The sequence below is a fragment of the Anoplolepis gracilipes genome, chromosome 7 (genome assembly GCF_047496725.1).
Source record: "Anoplolepis gracilipes chromosome 7, ASM4749672v1, whole genome shotgun sequence".
Lineage (NCBI taxonomy): Eukaryota > Metazoa > Arthropoda > Insecta > Hymenoptera > Formicidae > Anoplolepis > Anoplolepis gracilipes.
Window position 1 is genome coordinate 10814969 of NC_132976.1, and position 14623 is coordinate 10829591.

Consider the following 14623-nt stretch of genomic DNA (forward strand, 5'->3'; position numbering starts at 1 on the left):
AGTCCGTCTCGATACTATAGCTCGTCTCTAAAACCTGGATTCACTCCCGACGTATGCTTGTACGCGATATTTCTCCAAAATTGACGAAACCGGCGACGGTGGGCAATCACGACCCAAGTCGGTTCGACTAGACTCTGCAGATACTGTGCAACTGTGCCGCGCACGTGGCAGAGCTGACACCATAACAGTGGGATGTGGAGGAGACGGAGATAGGTGTTTGATATCACTGCGCGACTGTTGCGTGTAGCAGGTCCAATTATAATGGTACAATAATTTTCTTAATAAAATAATAAAAAAGGCTCAAAAAGGATTAAAGATAGAAAAGTGTGCAAAGGCGTGAATAATTGTTCTCCACACGCAAAAAATATAATAATAAAAATTAGAATATGTAATATTTATAATCATGGAATATACTGACATATACAACAAATTGCGTGTGAATATTGCAATTACTTAAATATTTTGTTTGATACACAAACAAGTACATAATCGTTAACAAATAATAGGAGAAATACATAATTCATCACCTTTATGTACAGAAAGGATCATTAATGTCTTTACACAAAAATTTAGACATATGTCGGAATACATATGTTTTCTATATATATACATACATATACAAAATATATAAATATGTTGATATATGCATAAATTTATAAAGGCATTAATGACATTTTCTGTATAGATGCATAATTAATTTATTATAGACAAACGAAGATACGAGTGTCTCACCTCGGTACTTATATGTCCATCTCGGGCGAAGTAATTTGTTTAATTAATATTCTAATAATTTTTACGCATAGAACTTTTTGTAAAACTAGTGCGAAATCCTCAAATGCTTAAATATAACAAGAAATGTTTAAAAAATTGTCAGCGAACAAAGCAGCGTAAACTTGGCGGTTTGTCTGGAGATATTTTTATTTAATAGTCAGAACTACTTATTTAATTTATCAAGAACTCTAGAATTATTAAAAAAGCCAGAATTCTCCACAATTAATGAGTTTCCACAAGGTGAGAAATCAGTTTTACACACACGGCTGTTTATGATATGAAAGAGAAGAGTTTTGTCAAAAAGAGAATTTTCGAAAACATTCCCTGAATCTCAATAAAATTTCATGAGACTGATTTTTCCAGATACAAAAGAAATCTGAGAATTTTAGGTTTTTCATGTTTTTCCAAGGAGTAGATACTTTGTTTTCGTTTTGCCAATATGCAGCAATCGAATATGTACTTGTAAAATGGCAGATATTCATTAGTATGTAATTTGTTACTTAAAAATTTGTCGTCCTAATTACCAACGATGTGTAGACTTTCAATTAAGAGTATCCGTTTGTGAGCATTCAAATTAAGTCTTTTACATTACATTTCAATGTGCATAATTCTAATACAGAGACTTATGCTTATTTTTATTTTTATTTATAAGACATACATATTTACCTAAAGCGATACAAAAATGCAAAAGATGTGAAAACGTCATTTAATAAATGTTTGAAAGATTATGACGCTTTCAGACACATATATCTAATTATAGTGTTGCTTGCTTTTGATATTAATTTTGAAAAAAATTCCGTACAAAAAGAGAGAATAATATTGTAACTCTCTTCAAAAAATCTTGAAAAAAATAAAAATAATTTTTTATTTTAATTTTAAACCATACTTCTCTCGTAAATTAATTAAATGTGATACATTTCAAATAAAATTTTATTTAGCAGTGTGTCGCTAAGATAGATTTGATTGATATTTATCGAATATAAAGAGAATATTTTCTACGTCATGCTGACGTCATCGACTTGTTAATCAAAGGAAATAATAAATTGTAAAAAAAAAACGCTGTCACAACTCCGACATTAAAGAAAAAGTGGAAGAGTCTATTCGCATTTGATCGATGCTATGCGTTCGATTTTCGCGAAAATCATTTGTCGCCTTTGAGTGTCCCTGCATGACACGTTCAATGGACAAGCTTGCGAACGTATCATACACGATAAGAAAAGTGCTTGGCCCTTTTGATGTTTGCGTGCAAAGATAGCAAGGATCAGGGATAGAAAAAAAGAGCATCTAACGGAAAAAGAAAAAGAAAGAGAGAGAGAGAGAAACAAGATAGCTCAGAACAGTAAGAAATGAGGGTAGGTTTTTTTCCCATTCACGATCGATCCATCGAGTCTGATTTCTGCGAAGAGCATCTGTCTTCTGTGGTCGCTCGATGAGTCCATTTCGACATTCCAAATGTCGCGACATCGTTTGTCTGTCGCGTTAATGCTTTCACGAGAGAGCACAAGGGTGTAATGTTTGTGGAAAAAATAATTTTATCGAACAAAAAGAATGTAGTAGGTATAGGTATTTGATTCTCGGTGACTTTTAATTATGGCGCATTTCTAGCAGTTCGCTTAACTTTTAAAGATTCTCTTAAAAAGTCTGTTTTGAATCAATTCTATAATTTATAATCTTTGTGACTTTTAATTTTCGTACATCTCTAGCAGTTCGTTTAACTCTTAAAGATGCTCTTAAAAAGTCTACTTTAAATCAATTCTATAATTTATAATTTATAATGTAAATTAAAAATTTTCCACAAAAAAAAATCTATTAATGTTTTGGTAAGAAAAACTCATTTCCAGTTCAAAAAAGTAAAAAAGAAAAAAAAATTTTTATCATAATAAATAATTTATAACATTAATAGTTTCTTAAAAATAAAATACAATAATATGGCACCGTAATAATTTAAAAAACATCTTTTTTTATTAATTAATTTGTACGTTATAGTTGGATGATTACTGTCGTACGAAAGACATTGGAAATAAAGTATCTGGAAAATCAGTGCTGATGGTTCGCGTTAAGGAAGATTAGTCGACCGCAAAGTACCAATAAGCAGATCAGCGATGCGAGGAAACCGGAAGGAAGTGTGAGGTAAGAGAAAGATGTAAAGACAAAGCGCGGCCAGCTCTTTCGCCATTCGATCGATCTTTCCAGTCTGATTTTCGCGAGAGACATCCGTCTCCGCTACGAACTCTCGAACTCGCCGGACAAGTACGTGATGGGCGCAGGTGGAAGATAAATGGGGAGTTACACTAGGACAGCGTAAAAATGGATTCTTCGTTCTCTCTCGCTGCACGCTGTTACAGATGTATCTCAAGCATCTGTTGCAACAATTTTATGGCAGTATCGTTAGCGCGTTATCAGTTTCATCGTATTTTGTACCGAATTATTATAATAAAAATTATTCAACATTATTGTATAGAAAAATATCTGTATAATAATTTAAAATAATAGCGTGCATATTTATGATTTAAAAACAAATGCGTTAGTAATTAACAATTTTCTAAACTTTTTCACCTATTATTCTATAAATTAATCTCATATATGTATGTGTGTGTTTCAATTATATTAGCATATCTCATATATCCTTAATATATTATTATTTTTAAAGATACGTTAATTATTTTAAATGTTTATCATAATTACGTTACAATTGCAGAGTTATATATTGCTTGAAGTTATCGGAATATTCTTTTAAATTATTCAATATAAAACGCAACGTTACACAGCCATGAGTAATATTAAATACTTAATGATTTCGACTGTAATTGAACGTGTATTCACTGCCAATAATTTACGTAATTATAGAACTTCAAACATTGGCGGATTTCGCTAGCGGACTTACCGCGACAGGGAAACTCGCGGACAATATTCACGCGTGTGGCGCAGCACGTTGCCAAAAACGGATAACGTCCCAGAAATATTCGTGCTGGCGTTCATTCATTGTTAATCTGCCTCAGCGCGGGGACAATTAGCTCCCCTTCAATTTTTTACACTGCGGCCAGGCGAGACAAGGAAAATATTTTGCGTTCGCGAGTGTTCTCGTATTTAAAATTCCGACAAAAATACGTATTGTACCATAACGAATATTCCGGTGAAAAAAAAAAAGAGAGGGAACGTACAAGCAACAAAGAGAGGTCTCGAATTTTCGTCTCGCCATTGTGTTGGTCACCCACGAGTCCCGCCGATGCTTTTGGAACGGAATTTTATAGCATCGATGATCATCGAATATCGAATCAGCGATTTTTGGAAAATCGTCTTATCCGAACGACGAAACTGTCGAAAAGCCTGGCTGCGGGTTTACCACGGAAAATCAATACCCGCTGTTTATGAAAGATGAACTAGAACGTTACGGTTTCTGGCAACCGCGAAGCAAAGTTACGCCACTAGTTCCGAACATTTTTAACTATTTCTTCGAATTTTGTTTGTTTGATCAACTAGTTTCCCCGATGGCGGGCTTTGATGCCAAACCACGGTATTCACGGCCCGAAATACGTAAACCGTTCGCGCATCGAAAGTACAGTGCACGAGAAACGTTTCTAAGCTGTTCGCGATTCGTGAGCGACTTCCTCACGGTTTAACGTCCTTAGAAGGAACGTTGACGAATACTGTTTCCAATATACATTCCGAATAGACGACGTCGTAAGACTCGCGTAATACGTGCGAATACATTTAACGGAACGTTCACGAGTATTGCCGCATTTTTTATCATCACGAAAATAAGCATTGTAAAAGCGCTGATTAATATTTCTTCGTTGAAATTCGTTGATCTACATATGATGTATATAAATCGTCTATAATCCAAAATGGCAAAATACAATATTTTTGTTACAAAAGATTAGTCAAAAATAAGCAGAAGATATTTGCAACCTCTTTTTTTATTTTAATTTTAAATTCTGCGATGAGACTAAATTCGCAACTTTTCTTGTGAACAAATTTTGACAAAATTCATCATGTATTATCATGTTTTATAATATTCAACATTAAATATATACCGATAATAAAACTTTAATTTAAAATTTTTAAAGAGCACAAGTTTTACTAAAATTTTTATGAACAACGAGGCATCTCAGTACCTTAGTTTGCAGAAGCTTTTACGACTAATTACCATAAGAAATAATTGATTTCAAGTGGTTTAAATAAAACGTTATTAAATTTACGATCGGCAATTCAAAATTCACAAGCAATAAAATGACATACATTTTAAAAATTACATTTAGTAATTTATTCTTTTTCTCTTTCTTTTTTTAATATTTTGAAATCCATTAGTTTTTTTTTTTAAATACATCGCACTATGAATTCTATGGGAAAAGTTTGCAGAGTTCACTGCATGTCGTGAAAAATTAAAATTGCTAAAATATTATTAACATTTTTATGCATTACTTAATTTCGCTGGCGAGTATAACGAATTTATATACGGATAAGTTACACGTATTAAAACATATGATTCTCGATTAACCGATTAAACATTATTTTCCAAGAGGTATATATTATTATTTTTATATAATTTATATATATATATATATATATATATATTAATTTTATATATATTTTTCTTCTCATTGTATTAGTCTACTTTAAAGAAAATATAAAAAAGAATTTTGCAATATATTTGTTACAACAGCAATGTAGAATTAAACTTTAATTAAAATTTTGAATATTATTTTTTAGCATAAAAGACCAGATAGCAATAGATGAAAGTGTAAATATAAATATATAACGCGTCTAATAACCCTCACAATCTGTCAGATTTAACACCAATATCTTAAAGATTTTAGACTTATTTTAAGCCCGTCGTTAATGCACTGTTTGCGTGATCATTTTGCATTGTAAAGGCAGATTTCAAATTGCGAGAAAAGTGGCTGTTGAAACTTGTAAACAATTCTCCTTATGAAAAGAATATTACTGTTAATGGTGCGCAGCATCATTAATTCAAAGATTAATAATTACTTTAATTAACTTACTTTACTAAAAACATCAAGTACAAAATAGTAACGTAGAATAAGGTAATAGTTGTAATAAACACAAAGAATCGTGTATTTCGCTCAATGCTTTCTATAGAAATAACAGAATTCTTTTAAATTCTTTCATTTTTCTCAAGCAATATCCATCCCTCGCGAAAGGATCAATGTTTGATTGAAATAATTTTCCGCATCTTTCATTTCCCGCTTGTTGTCCCGAGATATTAGTTTTCTTTCGTTCAAATAATTCTCAAAAAATAATTTCATATACGACATGTTTCACGTGCAATTTAGCATTAATACATGATATCTCGTTTATCTGTATTTATATCTCACATTCGCTAATTATAAAATATAAATTAATACATAGAATAGATAAAAATTACAACAATCATTCATTTTACAGTTTATAGAAAATATAATCAAATATCTCAAAAAACTGTTCGAGATATATCAATTAAAAATTCTTTTAGATTTTCACATTTTATAAAAAAATCTGAAAAGTTTTTAATGTACGTCCGTCAAGCAACCAAGCAACTAAGCGACTAAACCGATTATGAAAAACCTGTGCTAAAAAATCATATATACGACCTAGTTGTGTTGCAAACAATGGCAAATTGTTTTCATCTGACAATGAGATGAGGTCAATAGAAACTTCAAAATTTTTCACTTCTAAAATAACGAATGTTTTTGTATAATAAAATCGCATTCACACACACACACATATTCGAGAGGAAAAAGTTTTTAAAATGTTTTTAAAGCATCTTTAAAAAAAAAAAGAATAAATATTTCTATTAGGTTTTAAAATGTTTTCGGATATCGGTTTTATATGTTTTCGGCGTCATTATATTATCAATCATACGTGTCATATTAACCATTATAAAATGTATTGCACGCAAGATTGATGCAGCGAATCTCTTTATTTTCTTACTCAGATAACGTGTGTTCATTCTCGATGCACTTAGCAAAGCGAATCTGCTCGACGGAAACAAAATTTTTCTCATTCTTATTGTAGTGTAGCGCACGAAAGCTGTCTCCAATGCAAACGTGAAAATGTGTAGAAGTAAAAAGAACACCATTAATTCTTTTCCAATCAATCGATTTCTCGAGCTCGATTACAGTCGACTCGGTTGCACTGGCGTGATACAAATTGCACGCGCATTTTCTACGAGCTAATTTAACCTCAGACGGGAATTACCGAGCAAGGAAATAAGACTGACATTTTATGCAGAAATCGATTGAGATATCAAACAGACCGAAACATTTTTATTGAAGACGATGCAATTATTTTGCAAGATGTTACGTGTTAAGATCAATGATAATTTATTTTGCTTTTAGTATAAAAAGCAAATTACATGCAACTCATTTACAGTTATTTTAAGAAAAGTGGATATAAAGATTTGAGATTTCTAGCATTTTAAAAAAAATATATTATAAAACATATGCAGACTATGATAAAATTTTATCCTAGATTATGATAATAATTCCTAATTGTTGTAAGTAGTGTAATAAAGATATAAACATTTTTTGTAAAATAAGCTTAAAGTAACTCGAGTCGAAATTTTTTTTCTACTTTCGAACTTAATGTTTAATCTAACATTTACTTTGATACTTTAAACTTTAAACAGTCAGATCACTTTATTTTGAAACTAATCTACAATTTTGCTGAAAGCTTCTCTTTTAAACCTTTAAGTGAGAAACTGTTCATTTACTGTCTACTTAAGAAAATAAATATAGTTTAATTTCTCATGCACTCTTTCCTTCAACAAAATTTTAATTTAACAGTTAAGATTGTACTTAAAACATCAAATTATTGCGCTAAAAACAAATCAACAGAAGATCGTACATCAGGAACATTTTGTTGTGTAGAAGCATGCATAATTTGAGAAAATAATATACTTTGAGGAAATTATAAGTTTAATTGAGGATTTTTTATACTTTTTACACACGACTTGTTGAATAAAATTCTTAATCCATAACACGAGACTGTTTCAAGAGGTACGAGATGGATGGACATAACGAAATTACAAGCGAATGCGTCTAGGATTTCATGAAAAAAAAAAAAAAAAAAAAAAAAAAAAAATTAATCTGCAGTTACGCGTGCCTATAATGAATGCAATCAACGCTTCTACTTTCTCGTCCAGACCATCGGTATTTCAATCTCACGTGCATCGAAAAGTTTTCGCGAGCGATCTGAATCTCACAGTTTACATGTCTAGACTATTGATATATCCATGAAAACTTATAGGAGTAATAGCCGCGCGTATACGCTGATGAGAATTACGCGGATAAATGGAGAACAAATGTTGATGAAATGAATTGATGAGTTTGTGAGTTAAGTCTGCTGTGAGGTCTGATTGAAATTTAGTTGCATCCTATTCATTTTTTATGCATAATGCATACATATTTGATCTGTTATCTCTTTAACGATTATCACCGGCCAGGCGAAACTCAAATTAAATCGGCTAAAGATACGACGTGACTTTATGAGATCTCTCTTATATCAACGTTATCTCGACTGTTCTATTCTTGCTCCACATAAAGAGCATGCCCTCGCAAGGTCCAGATGCACTAGACTTTTTTTCCCCGAGACCTGGTTTTTGTCGTCCACCAATTAACCAACTCGAAAGTGCTCCTTTTACATTCCCCGCATGCGCTTATTGCATGTCTCTATGTATATCTTCCTGTCGTAAAATCGCTCGCCTGATATAAATCGCAGACATGTCTAATATCTCACTGATTCGCATGAGAGGCAACTCCCAATTCCTCGTAGCGCGATATACACTATCTCTATAATCTGTGCTGATTAATGCAAGGACATATTCGAATTATGCAAGATATGTTTGGATTATCGGATTTTAAGTAAATAATCACGTGCTTTACAGTTATTTGTTACAATCCATAAAATATGTATATAGACTTTTGCAGGGAAAATCTAATTTTACTTTATTGAAAATTCAAGTCGCGATTGTCATCATGTTTTACATTTAAAATTGAAAATATTACACGAAAAATAATGTTGATTTCAAATCTCTCTGAATATATATATATATACATATAAAATCAATGAAATTCGAAGTATTGCGAGATTTATCTTTTCAACATTGACATTATTGTTCTCAATAATATTGATATAGGATCATAAGTCACGTAGAGGTGCTATGTAATACCTTATGAAGGTGTAGGTCTTTGCGAGCCCGGCTACTTTCGGATCGACCGGCCAGATCCGGGCTATGCGCATATGAATGATACTATCGCGGCGAAATATTGTTGCCATAGTTAACGAGATCGATCTCCGAGAGGCAGCATACGAACGCTCGTGCGCGTAGAGCCGAGTTGATCTTCACCCGCACTTCCTCTCTCCCCCCTCTCTCTCTCTCTCTCTTTCTCTCTTCGCACTGATGTGTGCCAGCATTTCAATCGCCCACTGTCGAAAAGTGAGATATAGCTAATCGGCCATAAGCTTCCATCCCTATGCTCGTTCGTTGGCGTCCACGGATGGAGGTACACCTCCCGTGATATTCAAAGCTGTCCTTTGTGAGAGTTCACGCGGATTTCGAACCATTGACGCGATCTCTTGCCAGGTTTCATGATACATCTTTTGTTGTTTCGCTGTTGTTAAATGATGTATCATCGGTCGTTGCGTGCAATCGGCGAGACAACGCCAGCTCGTTTATGCCATGAGTCAAATTTCAGAACGACATTATTTCTAGTGCGTGTATGCGCGTGTGCAGAAATAGCAGAATTAAAAAAAAGGTCGACGTTTTAATTAATTGAAAAAGGGTCATCTACCGATTTAATCAATGAAAAACATCGTTCGGTACTAAATAAATATTGATATATCTTATAAAAGTCTCCATAGCTATATTTTCTCGCATAACAAGAGGAACGTAACTAGTGTGAAAAATAAATTTTGCATGGAAAACAATACAAATACCTTCCTTTTATTTTTCTTTTAAAATAAATTTTACGGTATGCTTCATAAATAAAAATAATTAAATTAAAGATATTACACAAAGTGCATATACTAACATTTGAAAAATCTTTTTCTTCTATTTTTTTATATTGTATTTTCTGAAAATTGTTTCAATTCGCACCAACTAACTGAATAAAAATATTAAACTGAAAGAAAAATATTAGATATACAATATTGATTTTCATCAAGATACATAAAATCAATATTTTATGAAAAAAAAAAAAAACTAAAATATCATTACTGTAACTTCCTTTATTAAATAGCATTAAATCAACCGCGATCTTCGCAACTTTAAACAATTAAGTACGTTCCATATCATAAATGCAAGGCGAGAAAAATACGAGCCGATAAGTTTTCTCCATAGAAGAAATATATCTATTTTATCAAGATTCTCAAAATTTCACCAGTGGCACATACGAGATAAGCATAAGCGCCGTTGGGAAATTCAAGCTTCCATTCGCGCGTGCGAGGGAGAGAGAGAGAGAGAGAGAGAGAGATAAATAGAGAGAAGGGGAAAAAGAGCTGAAGGCTTTTCGATAAGCTTTCCGGTTAGTTTTCAAGTTTTCGATTAGTTTTTCGGTTACGCGACTCGTGATTTCCCGCGGATATAAGCGGTCGTTGTATCCGCGGGATATAGATTATCGGATATTTACCGCGGGTAGTCACTGAGGAGGGGAGGGAAAACGTGAGAGGAAAGGGACGGGTGTAGGGGCAAGGGAAAAATCCCAGGCACTGTTGAGGATGCGATTGAGATTAAACGGAAATGCGAGTCTACCTGCCGCAACGGCCCCGCTTTTATCGCGCCCTGCTTTGCGACTTGTGTGGTTTTGCCTCGAGAGCTATATATACACCTGTGTAAAATTGAATTTCAATCCTTCGCCTCGGCGTGAAGGAGCGGCTACTATTTTCGACGAAGGCACGCGACGCATAATCTTATTGTTTGTAATGGCATTCGCTGTAACGCGCGCGAGAAAACTCACGACTGTATCGCGCATAAACGGGATACCGTCCGCTATTTTGCGCTCGTTAAATTTGCATATTACAGGCCAGTCGGTCGACTGAATATCCTTAGAATCACGTATTCCTTCGGCGAGTTCCATATCAAATTTTCTCCGGCGAAAATTCGACCGGGAAGACTGTCATTCGTCGTGTGTTTTGAATTTACAATCACATTCGTGTATAAATATATATACAAAGACAAATATTATAGAATCCGGAATTGAATCGATTATTTTAGAAGAGAACATTACTTTGAGACTCCTATTTTGTCAGAAAACACAGAAATTGTATTTACAAATTAGTATTAATACAATGTATAATATTATATTCTATATTGCCATCTCAATTCATCATTGCTCTTTCTACCAAATAGAATTTTTTTATATACAAATGACGCTTAGAAATGATCATGTATTAAAAACTCATTTTTATTTCATTAAAACAATCTTTTTTAAACTACCGCATTTAAAAATGCATCAAATTAAATATCGATCAAAAACAATAAAAAAAAGGATTAATGAGAGATTTAAATTAAATTAAACTTAAACTAATTAAAGACTAATTTTTCGTAAATAGCTAAATCAATAAAAAGTGATTATGTTATTCTAAATTATTTAACTTGTTACAAGTATCACATGACAAAGGTTAAAATCTTACTATACATGATGATGAATCTATGTTCATTTGTTATCATAGAATAATAGTACTATCAAATTAGAGAATTAATATGCCTTGTGATTGGAACACACTCATACGTTTTGATGTGGATAAGCTACATAAACACTCGTTACTATGTAAGTCTCTCGTATTCTATTATCGGCGGATGCGCGCGCGCAATTATTCTTCCAACCGGACGGCCGGCCTAAAACGAAAGTTCAAGAGAGGATACGGGCTATGTCAAAGTTAAGCCTGGAATGTGGATTACGTATACTTGCGAAGACGTAGTTAACCCCACGCTAGCACTGATATACTAATTGAATTAGTTATTTCGAAGCAGAAAGTTAAGGGCACGTCTGCGCCAAGTTTTCAACATGAAATAGCTGGCAGAATCGACGTGCTAGCACACCGAGTTCGAAAGTTCTTATTAACCCGGAAGTTTCGTTCAGTATCGCGCCTGAGTGTTATTTAATCACTAATTCGAAGAATATATGTGTGGCCTCGCGCGCTTTTATGAGGAACAAAATGGGGAGAAAGAACTTTTCCTCGATTAATTTCGACGCCCTGAGGGCCAACATTGATTATTAACAACAAATTTTGGAATCCATTGAACCGTAATCTCTCTACGAAATCTTCTTCGCGAAAGATTGTTCGTTTTAATTATCGCGATTATCTCTATCAATTTTTCTATCAATTTTATTTTATTTTTTACATGTATTTACGTATTCTCGGCTTTTAGTTTTCACCTCATTCGGCGAACGTTGCATTGAAATACTAATGCCTATTATTAACGAGGAAATATATAATTATAATCTCGCGTTAGCTGCACTTATCGAGGTCTGATTTGCACATGATAATATTCACGAAATGGATTAGAGGGATTAATAATTCATTGTATTGGAAGCAAAATCCTCTACTTGAAGCTTTTCAATCTACCACTTTGGAAGAGTACGCTTATTCTCCTTCTTTGACGATAAACGCGCAGCGATTAAAATGTTTTATGCATATAAAGTATTCTCTCTATCGAATTATGAATAGATTTTTCTTCCTAACATAGATCTGATAAAGTAGAGAAGAGCAAGTTTTCTTAGCTTTACATATTAGGTCGTGAGGAAAAATCGTTATCGAAAAAAATTACTAAAATAGATTTTAAGTGAATGTTTAAAAAAATATTTTCGGAAAGAGAATAAGATTCTCTCTACTATTTATACATTAATATCTATGCATATATTATCTGTATATAAATCGTTAATTCAATGTTAAATAATTAAGCTATAATTACGTTTGATCTTATATTTCTGCGAAAAAGATATCAATTTATGACTCACCGGAAAGATGCATGTAGTTTGCTGCAATGAAAACACGAAATGCTGCATCTGAAAAAAAAAAAAAAAAAAAAAAAAAAAACATGTTAAATTTAAGATAAAGTTTGCGCACCAAGTTCCATTTAGTAAGATACTTGTAATATTCGGAAAATGTATGGTAGAATGTGTGTATACTTGTATATACACATACCTATATATGCGGATCGCACATGTACAGGAAGCTAATGGCATGACGGGAGTCTAGTGTTGAATCACTTCACTTGCACGGATTGCATATATGGGTTTACAGTGGTACCGCGAGGGAGATACCAGGGTGATCTTGCCACGCTACAGGAGATATAAGCCGCTTTATGTTCTCCTGTCCCATCTACAGCTGTAACGTTGTCGCCTGCAAAGTTTAGTGCCGATTGACGCGTAGATAGCAGATTGGCTCGTGAATTTAAAGCTGATATCTCCCGCGATGTTTTATTATTAAATCGATCCTGTAAAATATTAATACAAAAAAAAAAACACATGTATTATTAATACTACCGACAACGACTGTCTATTCCTAGTAACTGGTACATCTCCTCGCTATTAGCAGGCATTTATTTTTTATCTGATTCGTAGGGAGTAACACGACGAACGAAGCTCCTCGCCCCGAATATTTCATATCGAGGAACGACCGCTTTCCAAAGTGATAAAAATTTCAACCGTATAAATAATTAAAGACAGAAGAAGAGATAATACAAGCGCGGCACTGTGTTACAGCGACAAGATTAGCATATTTATTTATTTTATCTCTTCGATATATATAAAAATTCAACGAGAATCAATAATGATTCACGGCCGCGTAGTACTTTTAAATTCAAAAAACATATATATAATTTGACTATAACTATAGTTTATTATTTATAACAAAGGTTACAAGTATATACGAAATACGCATACCTATTCCTTCGAATGTCGCCGTACATATGACAAGAGCAACAGCGCGCTACGTCTGTAAAGGTCGAGCGCCGAACATTGTGTGACGATGTAAGATAACAAATTCCTTATGCCTATAAAATAATGCGACATATGTATGTCGAATACGTACTTGTTAACCCTCGCGAACGTTGGCTGAACAATAATAATTTTTTCGTCTCTCTGCTTTCTGCGCGACGCGGCGGTCCTTTCCCCCACTTGCCTTCCCCCACTATGTCCTATGCCGTGTCTTCCTACGTCACGCATACCAAGGATACAAACAAGGACGCGTCACTAGTTTTTACAAAGGATACGTATATTATTTTATAGGCATAAGGAATTTGTTATCTTACATCGTCACACAGTGTTCGGCGCTCGACCTTTACAGACGTAGCGCGCTGTTCCTCTTGTCACATGTACGGCGACATTCGAATAGGTATGCGTACTTCGTATATACCGTATTATTCTTTAAAATACGATTAGCTAATTATAATCTTTATAACACATTCATATAATATACATATATATATATATATATATATATATATATATATGTATATTATATGAATGTGCAAATTACTAGTATACATATATATATATATGTTAATTTCAGATGTTAAATTGCCATACCTTATAGATATTTCAGTTATGCATTAGCCGTACGATTCGGTGCATGATACGAGGAGTAATGTATACGTGAGTTTCTACGGGGAGAGAAGCGGGGGTATTCGAAGTTTGCGCGCTTAAAGTTTCGATATGATGCTCGAACGATCGCGTGCTGATTGCGCGGTATTTGTCGGGCTACTATCGGACCGCTACTTGTAAGATCCGAGCGTACGGAATACACTGATTGCAGGCTTGTAGCCTGCCGCGGCAAAGTTCACAGTTCACCCCTTGCCCGTGTTTGTGCGCTGTCTGTTCGTGAAAGTTATCATCTCCTGAATGAAGTT

At 33.6% G+C, this 14623-nt stretch overlaps 1 protein-coding gene across 3 annotated transcripts in view; it reads right to left on the reverse strand.

The window, feature by feature from the left end:
• The window catches only part of LOC140668084 (uncharacterized), a 75992-nt gene extending 61552 nt beyond the window's left edge, over nt 1–14440 (reverse strand). Inside the window, exons 1-3 of one of the 3 annotated variants that reach the window (XM_072896670.1) lie at nt 14304–14440; nt 12919–13210; nt 12732–12779 (exon numbers count right to left, since the gene is read on the reverse strand). The gene's annotated coding sequence lies outside the window, so the exon portion shown is untranslated. The other 2 variants (XM_072896671.1, XM_072896669.1) reach the window with 2 other exon arrangements.
• Between the last annotated feature and the right edge of the window lie 183 nt (nt 14441–14623).